This window comes from Balaenoptera borealis (assembly GCF_965194805.1).
Source record: "Balaenoptera borealis genome assembly, chromosome: 15".
NCBI classification, from domain to species: Eukaryota; Metazoa; Chordata; class Mammalia; order Artiodactyla; family Balaenopteridae; genus Balaenoptera; species Balaenoptera borealis.
In genome coordinates, this window is record NC_138871.1 from 7,748,215 (window position 1) to 7,763,574 (window position 15,360).

General features: G+C 46.4%; 1 protein-coding gene and 1 long non-coding RNA gene across 8 annotated transcripts in view; one reads left to right on the forward strand and one right to left on the reverse strand.

Moving 5' to 3' along the window:
• The window catches only part of LOC309611586, a 512,787-nt gene that overhangs the window by 259,077 nt on the left and 238,350 nt on the right, over positions 1-15,360 (reverse strand). The window lies entirely within an intron of this gene.
• CRACDL (CRACD like) overlaps positions 9,776-15,360 on the forward strand; it is a 125,972-nt gene continuing 120,387 nt past the window's right edge. For 5 of the 7 annotated variants that reach the window (XR_014234588.1, XM_082356145.1, XM_082356142.1 and 2 more), the window contains exon 1: positions 9,934-10,053. The gene's annotated coding sequence lies outside the window, so the exon portion shown is untranslated. Of the gene's footprint in view, positions 10,054-15,360 lie in introns of all 7 variants that reach the window. The other 2 variants (XM_082356146.1, XM_082356147.1) reach the window with 1 other exon arrangement.

A 15,360-nucleotide genomic window follows, 5' to 3' on the forward strand; every position in this document is an offset into this window, starting at 1 on the left:
ATCATTCTTCTTTTTTTTAAACAATCACTTTTGTTATTTATTTATTTTTTTACTTATGGCTGTGTTGGGTCTTCGTTTCTGTGCGAGGGCTTTCTCTAGTTGTGGCAACTGGGGGCCACTCTTCATCGCGGTGCGCGGGCCTCTCGTTATCGTGGCCTCTCTTGTTGCGGAGCACAGGCTCCAGACGCGCAGGCTCAGTAATTGTGGCTCACGGGCCCAGTTGCTCCGCGGCATGTGGGATCTTCCCAGACCAGGGCTCGAACCCGTGTTCCCTGCATTAGCAGGCAGCAGATATCATTCTTCTTAAGTCAGTTTTAGTTATTTGAATTCTTTTTTTTAGGAATTTGTCCATTTTACTTAAACAAATTTTTAGACATAATATTGTTCATAAAATCCTGCAATTATCTCTTTCATGAAACAGGATCTACATACCCCCTTTTTCATTCCTGATGTTGACTATTTTTGCCTTCTTTCTCTCATTTTTTTCAAAGTCAGTCTCACTGGGAATATATCAATTTTATTAATCTTTTCAATTTCTGGCTTTGTAGATCCTTTCTACTGTGCATTTTGTTTTCTATTTCACTAATTTCTTCTCTTTTTTTCTATTTTCCATTTTGGGTATAATTTGCTGCTATTTTGCCTAGATTCTTGAGGATGGATGCTCAAATTGGGTTTTCAGTCTTTCTTCTTTTCTAACATATGTGTTTTGAACAAGTAATACTTTTCCACTAAGGCAAAGTATTTAGGTGTATCTCACAAGTTTTGATATGTCATATTTTCATTCATGACTGGTTAAAAATATTTTCTAATTTCCATTGTGATTCCACTTTGACCCACAGATTATTTTAATTATATTTCTTAATTACCAAATATTTAGGGATTTTTTATTATACACATTCTTGTGCGTGTCTAGTGGCTTTGATTTGCATTTCCCAAATATATAATTTGCAAATATTTTGGTTGCCTTTCTATTTTCCTTTTCTTTAACTTATTGGGATTCTAATGTCAGTTTGCTGAACAGAGGTCTAGTGACATCTATGATATGCTATGAAATTCTGATATGAAGAGGTAGTTTTGGAAGCAAAATTCAGTGGTCTAGCTGTTTAGCTGCCAACACTTCCAGAAAATCCTTTTATGCAATATTGATGTAACCTTTTGTATCCAGGAACTAAAGGAGCATACTTTATATTCATTCATACAGTTCTATTAAAACATATCTGCTACAGTGGTTTCTGTACAATATGGTACAAAGAATAAAATATATTTTTAAAGATTTTTTACATATTTTACTTTTAAGTAAAAGTTACTTAAAAGTGTAACATTTATCACTTTTTACTTTCTTGATGGTGTACTCTGAAACATTCAAGTTTATAATTTTGATGAATTCCAACTTTTCTTTTATCACTTGTGCCTTCAGGTATCATATATAAGAAATCAATCCCAAAACCAAGGTCACAAAGATTTACCCCTGTGTTTTCTGCTAAGAGTTTTATAGTTTTAGTCTTACATTATGTCTATCATTCATGTGAGTTAATTATTGTGTATGACATAAGGAAAGGATCTAAATCCATTCTTTGGCATATGAATATCCAGTTGTTTAGCAACATTTTTTGAAAAGACAATTCTTTCCCACTGAATCATCTCAGTGTTGTTGTCAAAAATAAATTAACCATAAGTATGAGCATTTATTTCTGTACTATCAGTTCTGTTCCCTTAATATATATGTCTGTCCATTGCCAGTACCACACTGTCTTGATTTCTGTAGCTTTGCAGTAACTTTTGAAACTGGGAAGTGTGAGTCCTCCATCTTTTTCAAGATTGTTTTGGCTGCCCTGGGTTGCTTGTATTTCCATATGAATTTTAGGATCAGCTTGTCCTGCTGCTGCTGCAAAAAAAGCAAGCTGGGTTTCTGATAGGCACTGCATTAAATTTGTAACTCAATTTGGAGAGTATTGCCATGTTAAAGATACTAAGTCTTCTGATCCATGATCATGGGCTATCTCTCCATTTACTTAGGTCTTAATTTCTTCCAGTGATGTTTTTCAGTTTTCAGTGTACAAGTCTATGCTTCTTTTGTTAAATTTATTTCAATGTATTTTATTACTTTTGATGCTATTGTAAATGAATTGTTTTCTTAATGTCATTTCAGATTGTTTGTTGCTAGTGTATAGAAATACAATTGATTTTTGTATATCGATCTTGTATAGTTCAACATTTCCTGAATTTTTTTTTAGTTACAGTAATTTTTAGTGAATCCCTTAGGATTTTCTATCTACAGGATCATGTCATCTGCAAACAGAGATTGTTTTATTCTTCCTTTCAAATCTGGATGTCTTTTATTTCTTTTATTTGCCAATTGCCCTGGCTAGTACTTCTAGTACAATGTTGAATAGAAGTGGTGAGAATAGATACTTTTGTTCCTGATTTTAAGGGGAAAGCATTTAGTCTTTAATCGTGTCGTATGATGTTAGCTTTAGGTTTGTTACAGATGCCCTTTATCCTGTTGAGAAAGTTCCCTTCCATTCCTAGTTAAGTGTTTTTATCAAGAAAAAGTCCTGAATTTTGCCAAATGCTTTTTTTTCTACTGAGATGCTCATGTGGTATTTGTCCTTTATTCCATTAATATGGTTTATCGCATTGATCAATTTTTGTAAGTTCAACCACAACCTTGCATTTCTGGGTAAATCCCACTTAGTCATGGTATGTAATCCTTTTGATATGTTGCTGGATTAATTTTGCTAGCATTTCATTGAGAATTTTTGTAGAATTACACATACCCCTGTGAAATGGTGATAGAGGCAGGAAAACAGTAAGCAATACTTGCCACTGACATCTTTGAAGGGATTAGTTTATGAGCATGTTGGTTTATAAGCTGAGGTTTATAGAAGGGGCACCTTTGAAGGGGGTGGGGTAAAACTGGGCCTTGTCTGCAGAAGGCAGGCCTGGGGCATCTGCAGGATAGGTCTCTGAGCTGGAAGAGGACTCGAAGTGCACAAAAAACAAGCTTCACCTACGTCACAGCTTCGCATGGGTCAGCACTCAGCACCCCTTATGCCATTTTCTGTAGAAGCAACACGGATCAAACAATAGGCAACTAGATATAAAAATACAGTCAATAAAAATTTTCATATATACATGAAATAAATCAGACTCACAGACATTTAGAATGGGAAGAGATCGTAGAGATGAAAGTGAAATGCGCAACAGCTGTTCAGAGAGTTATCATGGCAGCAGAGGCCCTCCCATTTCTTTGAAGGGTACATCTCCAGATCTACCTAAGGCCTCAAAAGGCCATACATCATTCCCACTTTCCTACTTTTCCATGGAAACAATGAAGAAATTATTCCTCATCCTACTTTCACTCCAAACACTATTTTTAGTGTTACCATTTGCTACTGAAACATTCTCTTCATTCTTTCACCTGAATGTCATGTCATTTCACTGACAGAGCCATGGAAGAGCTGCTCCAGCAGTTAGCAGAAGAGGGTGTATGCTTCGGGTACCAAACTGCCTTATGAACATGTTTTTGTTCATAACTCAGGCAAAAAATAAGGAGCTGCCCAAACAGTGTCAATAAGGAAACCTTTCTGTGATTAAAAAAACCCTACATTTCCTTTTTTACTGTTTGTTTATTTATAGTGTATTGTTATTTACAATCTATCAAATGAATAAGATGCTGCACTCCTATCAAGTGAATAGGAGTGTTGCTCATTTGTTCTACTAAGAAGATAAGTTTTCCATCAGAATCTTCTGGTGATTTTCAGAGACTGGAGAGACTACAGAATCAGTGAGAGGTGAGCAGGTGCTGTAACACACCTGCCTTTAGCAAAGCTCAGCCAACAGCATGTAACCTTGGGCTAGTCACTCTCTAGTCCCCCATAACATGAGGTTGAAGACTCTGATCTTTAAGATCCTGGACAGATCTCACCTTCCAAACTGGAATTCCAGTCACGTAGCACATTGTGCTGGGAAGGCAAGACAAGCCCCAGGAAGCTTCATCTAAATGAAAGTCGTGAACTGCATTGGGTACTCAGAAACACAGCAGTGTGTTCATTGGCAGAGCTGATCACTCTTATTCAGTGCCTTGCATTTATACTCCCACATTTGTTCTCCTTGCTTCTAAATTAGTCAGTGTAAAGACTTTCAAAAGATTAGCTGGTTTAAAGCCACATTTGCAAAAGGAGCTATGTGGGCCAGCCCATAAATCAGATCCATGCTTGTTTTATCTCGCTGGTATAAAACCAAAAGAAAAGAAAAGTAGAGGTTTAGACTTTATAAGTGTAATTAAAATTCTCATTTCTCTTACTGAAAATATTATTCCCTATAAACACACTATCAGCATTGTTATGGGTATTGCTCCAAAATAATCTTCCAGATTCATCCCCAGTCAGGAAGCTGATATTTTTGGATAAGAAATTCTTGTTAGGTTAGAGGAAGGGTTAAGTATGAAAGCGCAGGATTTTATGGAAAATAACATTACTACTGATAAGAAAACGAACAAAACTATGATTTTTAGATGGTGTAACAAGAGAATGCACTTTTTTTAAAAAGAGGGAATAATTAAAAGTAAATCTTATAAAATTGGGGCAGGTTAAAATAAAACTGAAAGCATTTTTGAGTTATCAGAAGATACTGTTGTGGATGTTCCTGAAATGTCTATAAATTGCTGAAGGGTATTTAAATGGCTGCCCAAGGCTCCAAAATTTCAGACTGTCAGTGTCTGGCATTTGCCCAAAAAAAAAAAAAAAAAAAAAAAAAAGTGCCTGGGAGAGCCTTAGTTAAGAGTCTGAATCCTACTTTGAATGATAACCTCCATTTAAAATATTAAGCTTATTCAGCTAGGATTGAGCCAAGGCATGTCTAATGGGGTCTCTGCTATAGACTGTGCCAGTGAGTGGGCATGGAGAAATAGACTTTCCAGCTATAAGTCAAGGGAATTCTAAAATAAATTCCGTATTCGTTTCCTATTGTTGCAGTAACAGATTACCACAAACTTAGTGGTTTAAACAACACAGTTTAATGATCTCACAGGTCTGGAGGGCAGAAGTCTGCTATATGTCTCATTAAGCTAAAAATCAAGGTGTTGGAAGGATTATGTCCCTTCTGGATCCTTGAGGGGAGAATCCATTTCCTTGCCGTTTCGAGTTTCTAGAATCTGCCCACCTTCCGTGGTTTGTGGCCCCTCCCTCCACCTTCAAAGTCAGCACTATTGAGCTGAGTCCATCTCATGCCGCCACATCTCTGGTCTTCAGCTGCTTCCCTCTTCCCTTTTAAGCACCCTTGTGATTACACTGGACCCACCCAGATAATCCAGGAAAATCTCCCTATTTTAAGGTCAGCTGCTTAGCCGACTTATTTCCATGCCCAGTAACTTTAATTTTCTATGAAAAAAGGAAGCAGACCATCTGTTTGGAAGAGTGTGATGGGGACTGAGAACACGTGGTGCATGAGAGCAGTAAGGGCTAGTTGCTGTGAGGAATGGGAGAAGAAGCTGCCCAGAGATGAATGAAAGTATTATCCAATTGTGTCATTAGGGCCTTATAACCTAAGAAGCCTTCACACTCTGTGACTCAATAGAGCCTCTGACTCATTCACAGCCATTGACTCAGGAACTCCTCTCTGGATCTCTCCTAAAGATATAATTATGAATGCAGACAAACTATGGACACAGATATTTGTCAAATAATTTTGTATCATACTTTCAAAGGAAAACAATGCAGTAGAGAGATGGTATTTGGTAGTAAGTACTAAAGTTAAACTTACATATCTATGTCCTATGACCCAGGATTCCACTCTTGGATAATAACCAGCAAAATTGAGTGCTTATGCCCACCAAAAAACATATGAAAATGTTCATAGCAGATATATTATAATATTCCAAACTTGGAAAGAATCCAAATACCTAAGGAGTAGAAGGGGTAAGTTGCGGTATATCCATGCAGTGGAATACTACACAGCAATACAAAAGGAATGGCCTGATACACAGAACATGGATAAATCTCACAGACACTGTGTTGAATAACAGAAGTCAGATACAAAAGAAGACATACTGTATCAGTCTACGTATGCCTATTCATGAGCCTTAACAACATAGATCACTAATCTATGGTAATAGTGTGGAATAGTGGTTAGCTTGGGTGTGTGCACTGACTACAAAAAGGCACAAGAAAGCTTCCTGGGATGCTAAGAATGTTCTAGATCTTGATGTGGATGATGGTTGCATGAGAGAAATGATATGTAACTGAAAATTCAAGCTGAACACAGAGATGTGTGTCCTCTAGGTCAGTTATACCTCAGAAAACAAAAACCAAACCAAATCCTGCAATCAACAACAAAAAACACTACCAAGATTTAGCCCACCCTGAAACCCTAAGATTTTATGAAACTTATTAACCATGATAACTTTCTAGCAGAACTGTGACCTCCCAGCCGAAGCCAACACTAAGCCAGAATTACTGAATATCCCTACCTCACTAAACCTGAAATACCTTCCTACAGATCAATAAACTGGCCCAAAAGGATAAATAGTATCTAACTTAGGAAAAAACATTCCGTCAAGGAAAACAGAATGCCCTGAACTTGTTCTGAACATAAGTCCAGTCTTTCAATCAGACATCTATTTTTACAAAAAAATTAAGATTGTAAAGATTTATGAGAAAACATCCAGAACCACTGAAATAAAGGTGTGATCTCCATGCAGAGCTTCGTGACTCTTGTGATGGTCTTGAAAATAGTTAATCACTAGTTAGAGCAAAAGTGCACACCTGCACACAGCTGCTTGATTGTGTGGACAAAAATGGACCTGCCTGGGTGTGTGGTGGCAGATGATGCCATGTAAACAACAGGCAAGGAAGGAGGACCTCTGACAGTGAGGCGGCTCAATTCCACCTCTGTCACCAAGGCTCACCTGGGCAACGGGCCTGCTGTCATGAGAAGGTTGACATCTTTTTTTCCTAGTTGGTTCCTGGCTGGTCCTTGGCTGAAATCCTCTGCCCAGGTAGGGATACCTGTGCCTGATGGGGGTCTGTATTTTGGGAACCCAAGGGAGGACAGGCAGGCTGAGTGTCTCATGAAGACCCAAGAGCAGAAGCCTGGGATGAAGGCCTGTCCTGCAGAAGGGTCTCCTGGGTACCAGCCTGGGCTAGCGAGCCTGGTACCTTTGGCGAACCCCTCTTCAACCCATCAATGACAGCCCTCTGGTCTGACTAAATGATGATTCAGGAGAGAGGAGACTAGACTTAAATTCTCTTGTTTTCTGAGATCCCAGAGGCTGCCTCTTCCTGAGTGTGGGCAAGGGTGATTCTCCTTCCCTTTTTAAGCTAACAGGTGTTTTCAGTTTGCAGCGTTAGATGCCACTTGTAGAAAGGCAGCCTGTTCAGTGCCGAGAGTGCAGACTGTGGGTTCAATCCCTGGCTCTGCCACTTCCTTCCTGCCTGACCTTGGGCGCCTCATTCCTCCACAACAGGGAGACAATGGCAGTGCCTTATTTGTAAAATGGGATAATAGCAGGTCTTAGCTCAGGGCTCTCCTGGGGACTGAATGGTTTAAATGAGCAATGAATTGTAAATGGCTTAGAACAGCACCTGCAGTTTGATAAAAATGTGTTCCCTGATGAGGTGCAATGTATTTAGAGGTAGCACAGACTTTTCCTTTTGCCTTGTCGGTGAGGTTCTCCTTCCCTGGGAGGAGGTGATCAGGGATAGATGAGAGATTTTCTGGAGTTCCAGAAAAAACAAACAAAAACAAAAACCAATGCTATGCTCATAGCTTTATGGTTGTCTGTGCAGGCTTCCAGAAACTCCACATGGGGACTATTTCCTTGGAACCTTTGGCAAAACTTTACTGACACTTTAGCCATTTCTCATCCTGGCTTCCAGGTTTGGTCCAAGAGGCATTATGGAGGGAAAGAGCTCCCTCAAAGGCCATGTGGAGGAGCCCTGGGGACTGGGTGTGGGGAAGGGACATTCTTCCTTTCAACACTTTTAAAGCATGAAGGTGCTTGCTCTACCAGAAGCGGGTAACTTCCCATTTTCCTAACCTATTCACAAAGTTCCTCACCACTTTCTATTTTGGGTGTTGACACCATGTTCTTTCTCAGCCTTAACTAATCACCAGGAACTTTGGTTTCTGTCCCCTCAGAACCTCCAGGAACTTCAAAAGCCCCCCACAGCACACACAAATAAAGCCAGAGGTTTAAGATACTCTGGAAACAAATGAAATCCTTAGTTAGAAAGGGAATTTATGAAGTCAATAAATATTTAGTTACAACAAAAAATAAATGTGATTTTGAAGAGCAAGGAACAGAGGCTCAAGGTGGGAGAGGAGAGAAGGGAGTGTAGCTTTGTTTGTAGTTGTTCAGTTTAGTCTGAGGGTTCTGAAAAAAGCAAACACACACCCCTAACATTGTCTCTGGCTGTCACGAGTCACCTGTCCATTGTGAGGGCAGGTTATTAACTTGGGGGGCTGTAGACTGATCCACAATATATTTTTGTTCCTTTCACACAGGGAATTTCAAGCACTTAAGGGCAAAGGGGGATTTTAAGAGAATGGCTTGTACCAAAGGGATTATACGAAAAAAAATTTTTTTCTGAGTAAACCTCTCTTTACGTGCTCAAGTAAATGAGATCTGTCTTTAGCCTCTTTTCCCTGCCTTTGATTCTTCTGTTTGGGATTTTGATCCCCTTTAAAGCCAGGGGTGGAGACAGCCCCTTCCAGGCTTCCACCCTGGCTCTGCTGCGGATAGTGGTACAAACGCAGGCTTCTCCGGTCTTCAGCGTACGCAGGGAAAATCCCCAAACCCACCACCCCAACATGTGGCGCAGATTCCGGGCGTTTCCCCATATAACGGCGCCGATTTAAATGATGATTCAGACGTCGGGTATCACTCGAGTGTTACTCCGTGATGCTAGCATGAGCTCTTCCAGCTGGCATGGAAGTTTCTCAAGGGTCAGCTGTCGTGGCCTCGGTTTCCTGCGGGTCACAGTTCACGTGCGTCTTCCCTCCCTGCCGGGAAAGCTCCCTGCTCTGGGGGCACATGGTTGGAGTGGAGGTGTCCCGGGCTGTGTGATCCGCAGGCCCAGGCTTCAGGGCCGGCTCTCTAGTTGATTCGCTGAGCCACCACCCGAGGCTACGTTTCCTAAGACGCTCTCCTTACCTGGACCAGCCCGTCTCCAAAAGAAACAAACGGCAGCCAGCGAGGCTGCGAAGCCGTCAGCAGCCTTTCTTCCCCCTCTTGCAGTGTCACAACCATGATTCAACCCAAGACAGGGCGGCAGCTTCCCTAATTAGCCCGGAGACGCTCCGGACCCACGTGGTTATAAAAAAACCCAGCTTTTACTTTTATTCAAACGTACAATTCCCATCCACGGCGCCCTCCCTCTGGCCCCGGCCGTCGGAACGCTGACCCCCAGGTGACCCCCGAGGTCGAGGCTGGAGTCGGGGCCGCATCCCCCTCGGAGAGGGCGCGCAGGGGAGCGGGGCCGGGGCGCCTCGTCCTCTGGGTCGTCTGGGTCTCCGGCGGACCCCGGCCCCGCTCAGTGGGGGCGGCCAGGCCTGGAGCCCCGACAGCGCCGCCGCACGGACCGGCCCAGGCGGGGTCGCCGCAGGCTGCGGAGGGGTCCCCGCGGGCAGCCAGGCCCGCACCCGGCGCCCTCACGGCCCGCGGGGCCCACCTCCCCCGCCCCTCCCCGCGAGCTCGCGGCCCGACTCGGCCCGGCGGCGGGAGTGGCGCGCCGCGGGGGAGGTGCGCGCCACGGGCGGGCGAGCGAGCTGAGCGGCGTCCGCCCCCGCCGCGCCGAGAGCAGCCGAGCCGAGCCGGCGCGCCCGGGGCGGGGAGCGCGCGCCGAGGCCGGGCGAGCGCCGGCGCCGGAGGGTCGTGCCCCTGCCCGCGTCCGAGTCTCCGGGCCCCGACCCGGCGGCGGCGAGGCCGGGGGCCACCTGCAGCGCCGCGTGCGGGCCGGGCGTCCGCGCTCCCGGGGCGGCCGCAGTCCCGCCGCCCCCACTTCGCCGACCGAGCCTCCGGCGCTTCGCGGAGCCGCCCGCGCTCCCGTGCAGGTAACGGGGCGGGGGGACCGGAGCGGAGCGTCCGCGGGCGCGCGTGGGCCGGGGACCGAGGCGCGGGGACCCGGGCAGGGACGGCGCGGGCCGGGAGCCGGGCTTGGCCGGCCAGCCAGGGGTCGGGGCGCCGAGGGCGGGGCGCGGGCCTCCAGGTGCCCCTCGGACCGCGGACAGGGCGCCCTGCCCGAGGCCGCCTCTCGGCGCAGCGCTGGCCCAGGGCCGAGTCCAGCCGGACGCGCTCCCGCAAGTGCCCGAAGTTTCCCTTTGCTCACTTTGCCGGACAACTTTGCGTCGTGAGGCGAAGCCTCGCAGTTGATCGTGTTCAGAAAATAGAAAAGAGGGGAGATGGTCTGCAGGGTTGAAGTTGTTAGTAGACGGAAATATTTGTGCCTCCCGTCGCTAATGGCCACGGCAGGAGAAAATAGTGGACAGAGTCATAAACTATTTTCCTTCTGCTCTCGGTAATGGTTGATTTGTTTTACAGGTTTTAGGCTTTGATTAACAAGCCGCTAGTACGAGGTTCTGGGTGTGATGTAAGAAATGTTCGAATTTTTAATCAACACATATTTGTTGAACAGAGGCTTCATCTCAGGCGGGGCTTTAATATGAGGTGAACAAGTGATCAAAGCATAAGTAGCTACGCCAATGTAGTAGTTACCAACTAAGCTTTGGCTTTTGAAATGCAAAGTGAAAAGGAATGCCTCCGTTTGGATTGGACTTGCGTAGGTACAGGCGGCAGCTGGCATCGTGTCACTGCTGAAAACTTAATTTTGAGCCAGAAATCCATCCAGTGGGAGACAAGCAGCTGTGTGATCGAGCCCACCCCGCACCTTCCCCAACTGATATCTTAAAATATCCCACCCCGTTGTTGAAGACTGCAGGCTTCCTTCATTTACATAACACGTGCATGTGACCATGGAACAGAATCTGTTTAGACCCCTGGTCTCCCTGGAGCTCACACCTGCGATGATGGAGTATCCTGGTCACTCCTTACAGCCCTTTGAGGTCATAAAATTGTGAGGAGAAACATATCTAGAGGCAGTGCAGGCGCATCAGGGGTCTCTGCCTTTGGGGGCCGGTGGAGAAGGGTTGAGCTGGGCTGGTTTCTTGGCTCTGCCCCAGTGCTGTGCTGAGCCATATTGGAGCCTAAGGCAGAAGGAAAAATCAGTAATACGGATCCTGTCTTTATTTAAAATTGTGACGTTTTGTACAATGTGGATTTTGTGTTAATTTTGATGTTTTAAAACAGTTCATTATAACATTTATCTTCTGGAGTTTTTGGTACCGCCTTAAATTTTGTGCCTGGAGCGAGGGCCTCGCTTGCCTCACCCTCGGTCTAGACTTGCCTGTGAGTCAAGTTTCTTAGCCTCTCTGAGCACGTTTCCTCGTTGATAAAATTTTAAAAAGTGGCCCCTCCCTGGGTGTTGTGCAGCTCACGCACAGCATCTGGCCGCTGCGTGGGACCAGGCACGTGGGGCACACGAAAGGGTGGCTGTCCTATTCGTACTGTCACTCAGCTTGGTCATCTTGAGCTGGTCACCGAATCTTGCTGAGTCTCAGTTTGACTCAGCAGAATGGGAGTGCTGATCGCCAGCTCACAGGGTTAAATGAGAGACTGTGGGTGAAGGTGCCTGGGCCTCTGGGGGGGTAAGTTTTCCACGATGGCTCAGGGGGCCTGGATTTGCCTTGGCAAGCTTGCAGTCACCCACTCTTCCTCTGGAGGTTAGCCATGTGCCTTGTGCACAGACACACTTTTTTTTTTTTTTTGGCTGTGTTGGGTCTTTGCTGCTATGCGCAGGCTTTCTCTAGTTGCAGCAAGAGGGGGCTACTCTGGCACGCGGGCTTCAATAGTTGTGGCCCGCGGGCTCCAGAGCACAGACAGGCTCAGTAGCTGTGGCACATGGGCCCAGTTGCTCTGCGGCATGTGGGATCCTCCCGGGCCAGGGATCGAACCCATGTCCCCTGCATTGGCAGGTGGACTCCCAACCGCTGCACCACCAGGGAAGCCCCCAGACACGCTTTTATAAACGCTGTTTGTGTTGCATGGAGACCCTGCGGAAGCATTTGAATCCGAGTGGAGATGTTTCTTGCCCGGCTTTATCGTGGAGGGGTGAAGGTCACCAGCCACCAGTTGTGATGTGCGAAGTTTTTTATAGGTGAGCTTAATTTCGCTGCCCCGAACAAAGGACTTTGGTTCCCTTTTGATATATCTAGTCCTAGGTCATGATCGTGATTTTCCTGAGCCTAATTCAAGTGATTTTCTCTCAGCCGCTGTCTAGCTTAAAGCAGCTTAGTCCCCCAGAGTCAGTCTCTGTCTCCCCAGGTCACCCTCTGGGGCCCCTTCTCACCGCAGGTGGTCTCTGGGCTCCAGGAGAAGGTTGCAGTCACATCGGGGCATGGGGGAGGGTGGCCTCTTGCTGTCCTCTGATGGGTTTCCCACGACTGAGCCTCCTTTTTCTGTTTCCACTGCATATTGTTCAGCCGGGTGTCACTGGGGTGAGCCACAGCTGGGGACCCGGCTCCTGCATCTGGTTCTGAGGTCCCCACCCCCTGGGTCTCCACCAGGTCTGTGTGGAACAGCCCAGGCCCCCATACCTGCTGTACCGAGCAGTCCCTGTGTTCCCAGCAGGAGGCAGGACAAACTCCCCCCTGCCTTCTACGTCCCCCTCAACCTCCCGGGGGTTTTTCTTCCCTAACTGCCTCTTCTCCTCCAGGCACGGTGCAAAGGGGCGGGGGGCTCCCAGGTTCCTCTCTCCCGGTACCAGAAGAACTTTTTTCTACCTGCAGGGCAGGAATCTTTCTTAGGTTCTGTCTCCTGTCTTCTGGACGTTGTGGCTTAGAGTAAAGCTCTTGATGTGTAAAGGGAATTTCAACATCTTTTTCTCTTAACTCCCCCATCCCTGGAGAGACCAGATGTACTCTGGCAAGGTGGGAAGGAAGCGGGGTGGGGAGCAAGCTGGGGAAATAGACCGGAAACTCCCTCTCCCCCCGCCCACCCCGGTCCATCGTGTGGGTCGGCTGACCTCGGTTATGTACACTGGGCTTCTTATTACCTGAAAAAGACTGGCAAGGCTGTAGGGCCTGTTGGAGTTGCCAGTCTGGGGCTGGGAGGAAATGGGGAAAGAGCAGCTTTGAAGCTTTGGTGGTGGGGGGAGAGAAGAGCTGTCTGCCTACACACTACTGAGCCCAGCCCGGTAGACCAATTTCACATGCATTAGTGTTTTCCAAACGGTCACCCTATTTATGCCGCTGCTGCTTCATCATCAGAATGACCCACTGTATGCTTAGCATTTACTAAAAGCAGCAGGAAAAATACAGAAAAGTCCAAGTCATAATTGATGCTTCAGGGTCCTTGGGAATTGTCTGGAGAATATGATTAGCTCTTATGAAGCCTAAAGCTATACACCCAAGCCCTAGGTTTAGTTCACACTCCATTCGTGGAGGGTGAAGTGGTCAGTGAAGGCTTCTCAGAGGAGGTGGGACTTTAAGTAACATTAAGACTTGGCCACACAGACGTGAGATGAAAGAGAACTTCCCATGGGAAGGAGCTCTTGAATTCCTAGAGACAGAAGGCTGCCCCAGGAGTGGCCTTTCAGGTCCCACCTGTGACTTGACCCTTCCTGGTGTTGTGCTTATCCCTTTTGTTGTCAGGGTACCTGTAAACCCTGGTACAGGTAGTGTCATCTGTACATAGTACAACAGGCACGGTCAGCTTTCTAAATGCCTGGTCTTTTCCCGCAGCTGAATGGAAATCAGAGGAATTCTCATCTAATCCTGTTATTCTTAGTTATCTGCACCTGGAAACTCATTTCAAACTTTCAGCTCAGGTAAATGGACCTTTAAGACACATCGGTGATTCTAAGGAATTACCGCGGCATCCTTTGTATTGCTTTAACGTGCTATGACCCATAACCCTGAGCTCAGTGGGTCAAAAACCAGTAGATGCCATTGGGGGGGGCGGATGCTCAGCAAATTTAGCAGCAGATTGACAAGAAATGATCAGACAGGTGTGGCCACACCACTAGGGATGCCCCCTCACCGGTGTTGGCCACTAGCTCCGTGCAGACGCTTGCACTGTTCCTGTGCAGATTCCGGGTAGGAAGGGCTCCCAGTTATTTTTCTTATGGTTAAGCTATCCGTGAAAAGAAATTACAAAAGAGCCTTTTGAAAGGTGAGGAGTAGGAAGTTATTTATTTGCTCAAGTGTCTTCCTAGCCCTGATGTGTGGGATGGGCTTTTGAATGTATGAAGTTTGAGAACTTCCGGAGTACCCACCTTCACCTCGGGGGTCCAAACACCAATCTGTCCATTGTTTCTGTCCCCAGATTCTCACATCTGTGGGAGACAACAGAAGCGTCAGCCAAGGTGTGCAATTTTCCCAAGAAACTAGTCTCAGAATGGCTGTCCCGAGTGTGGGACATGAAAATGTCAGAGGTGTTTTGCTTTCTTAAAGCAGGTTGTCCAGCCGAGGCGGGCAGTCAGGGCTTTGGTTTCCGCTCTGCCACTTAGAGTCCCTGCGACCCCATAGCATGGGGGTAGGGACACACGCGTGCGCGCACGCACACACACACAGACATGCATCACTTGAGGTCCTGTATCAGCGGAGAAAATGCTTCATAGATTATTTGTAGCTGTTACTCTTCCATTGTCTTTCTTAGAAGGCAAAAGGGCATTTATTATAGTTCCCAATTAGGACCCCCTAATAAAGTCTCCTAAAGCAATAAAGGGTCCTTCCTCAGCTGAGATCTGATGGCGTTCCAGGAAAATGAGCAAGTCTGCTCTACAGAGCGCTCCTGAGCAGGGCTAGTGGTAGATGTCCTGTGGGAAAGGACCTTGATGCAATTTAAAGCAAAGAGCCAGGGCAGAAAGATGGGGAAGGTAACACAGGTAGGAGAGGGTACTGGCAGGTGGGAGACCCTCAGACCCTGAGTCCTGGGGCATGCAGGGTTCACGTGGTCCATCTCCCTCTGCAGCGTCAGCTTTCCCCGCTAACGTGTGCTTACAAGTACTAGCAGCAGGGCCACAGATGGGAGGCGCCCTGGGCCAGTGACACACACACACACACACACACACACTTGTTCTGCTGGGAGCCGTAGGGACAGTTCTGCCCTGCCACATCTGTGGCCTGCCCGTGAGCCTGACGAACAGCCGTGGATCAGAGGAGCACAGTGGGTGTCGCCAATGGGTAACCGAATTACGGCCAATATCAGGTTCCTGTTGTATATTTAGTCTCCTGCGTATGAATATATTATGAATATTTAGTACCTTTTCAACATTAGTGTGTCATGAATATTTACTGCCCAGC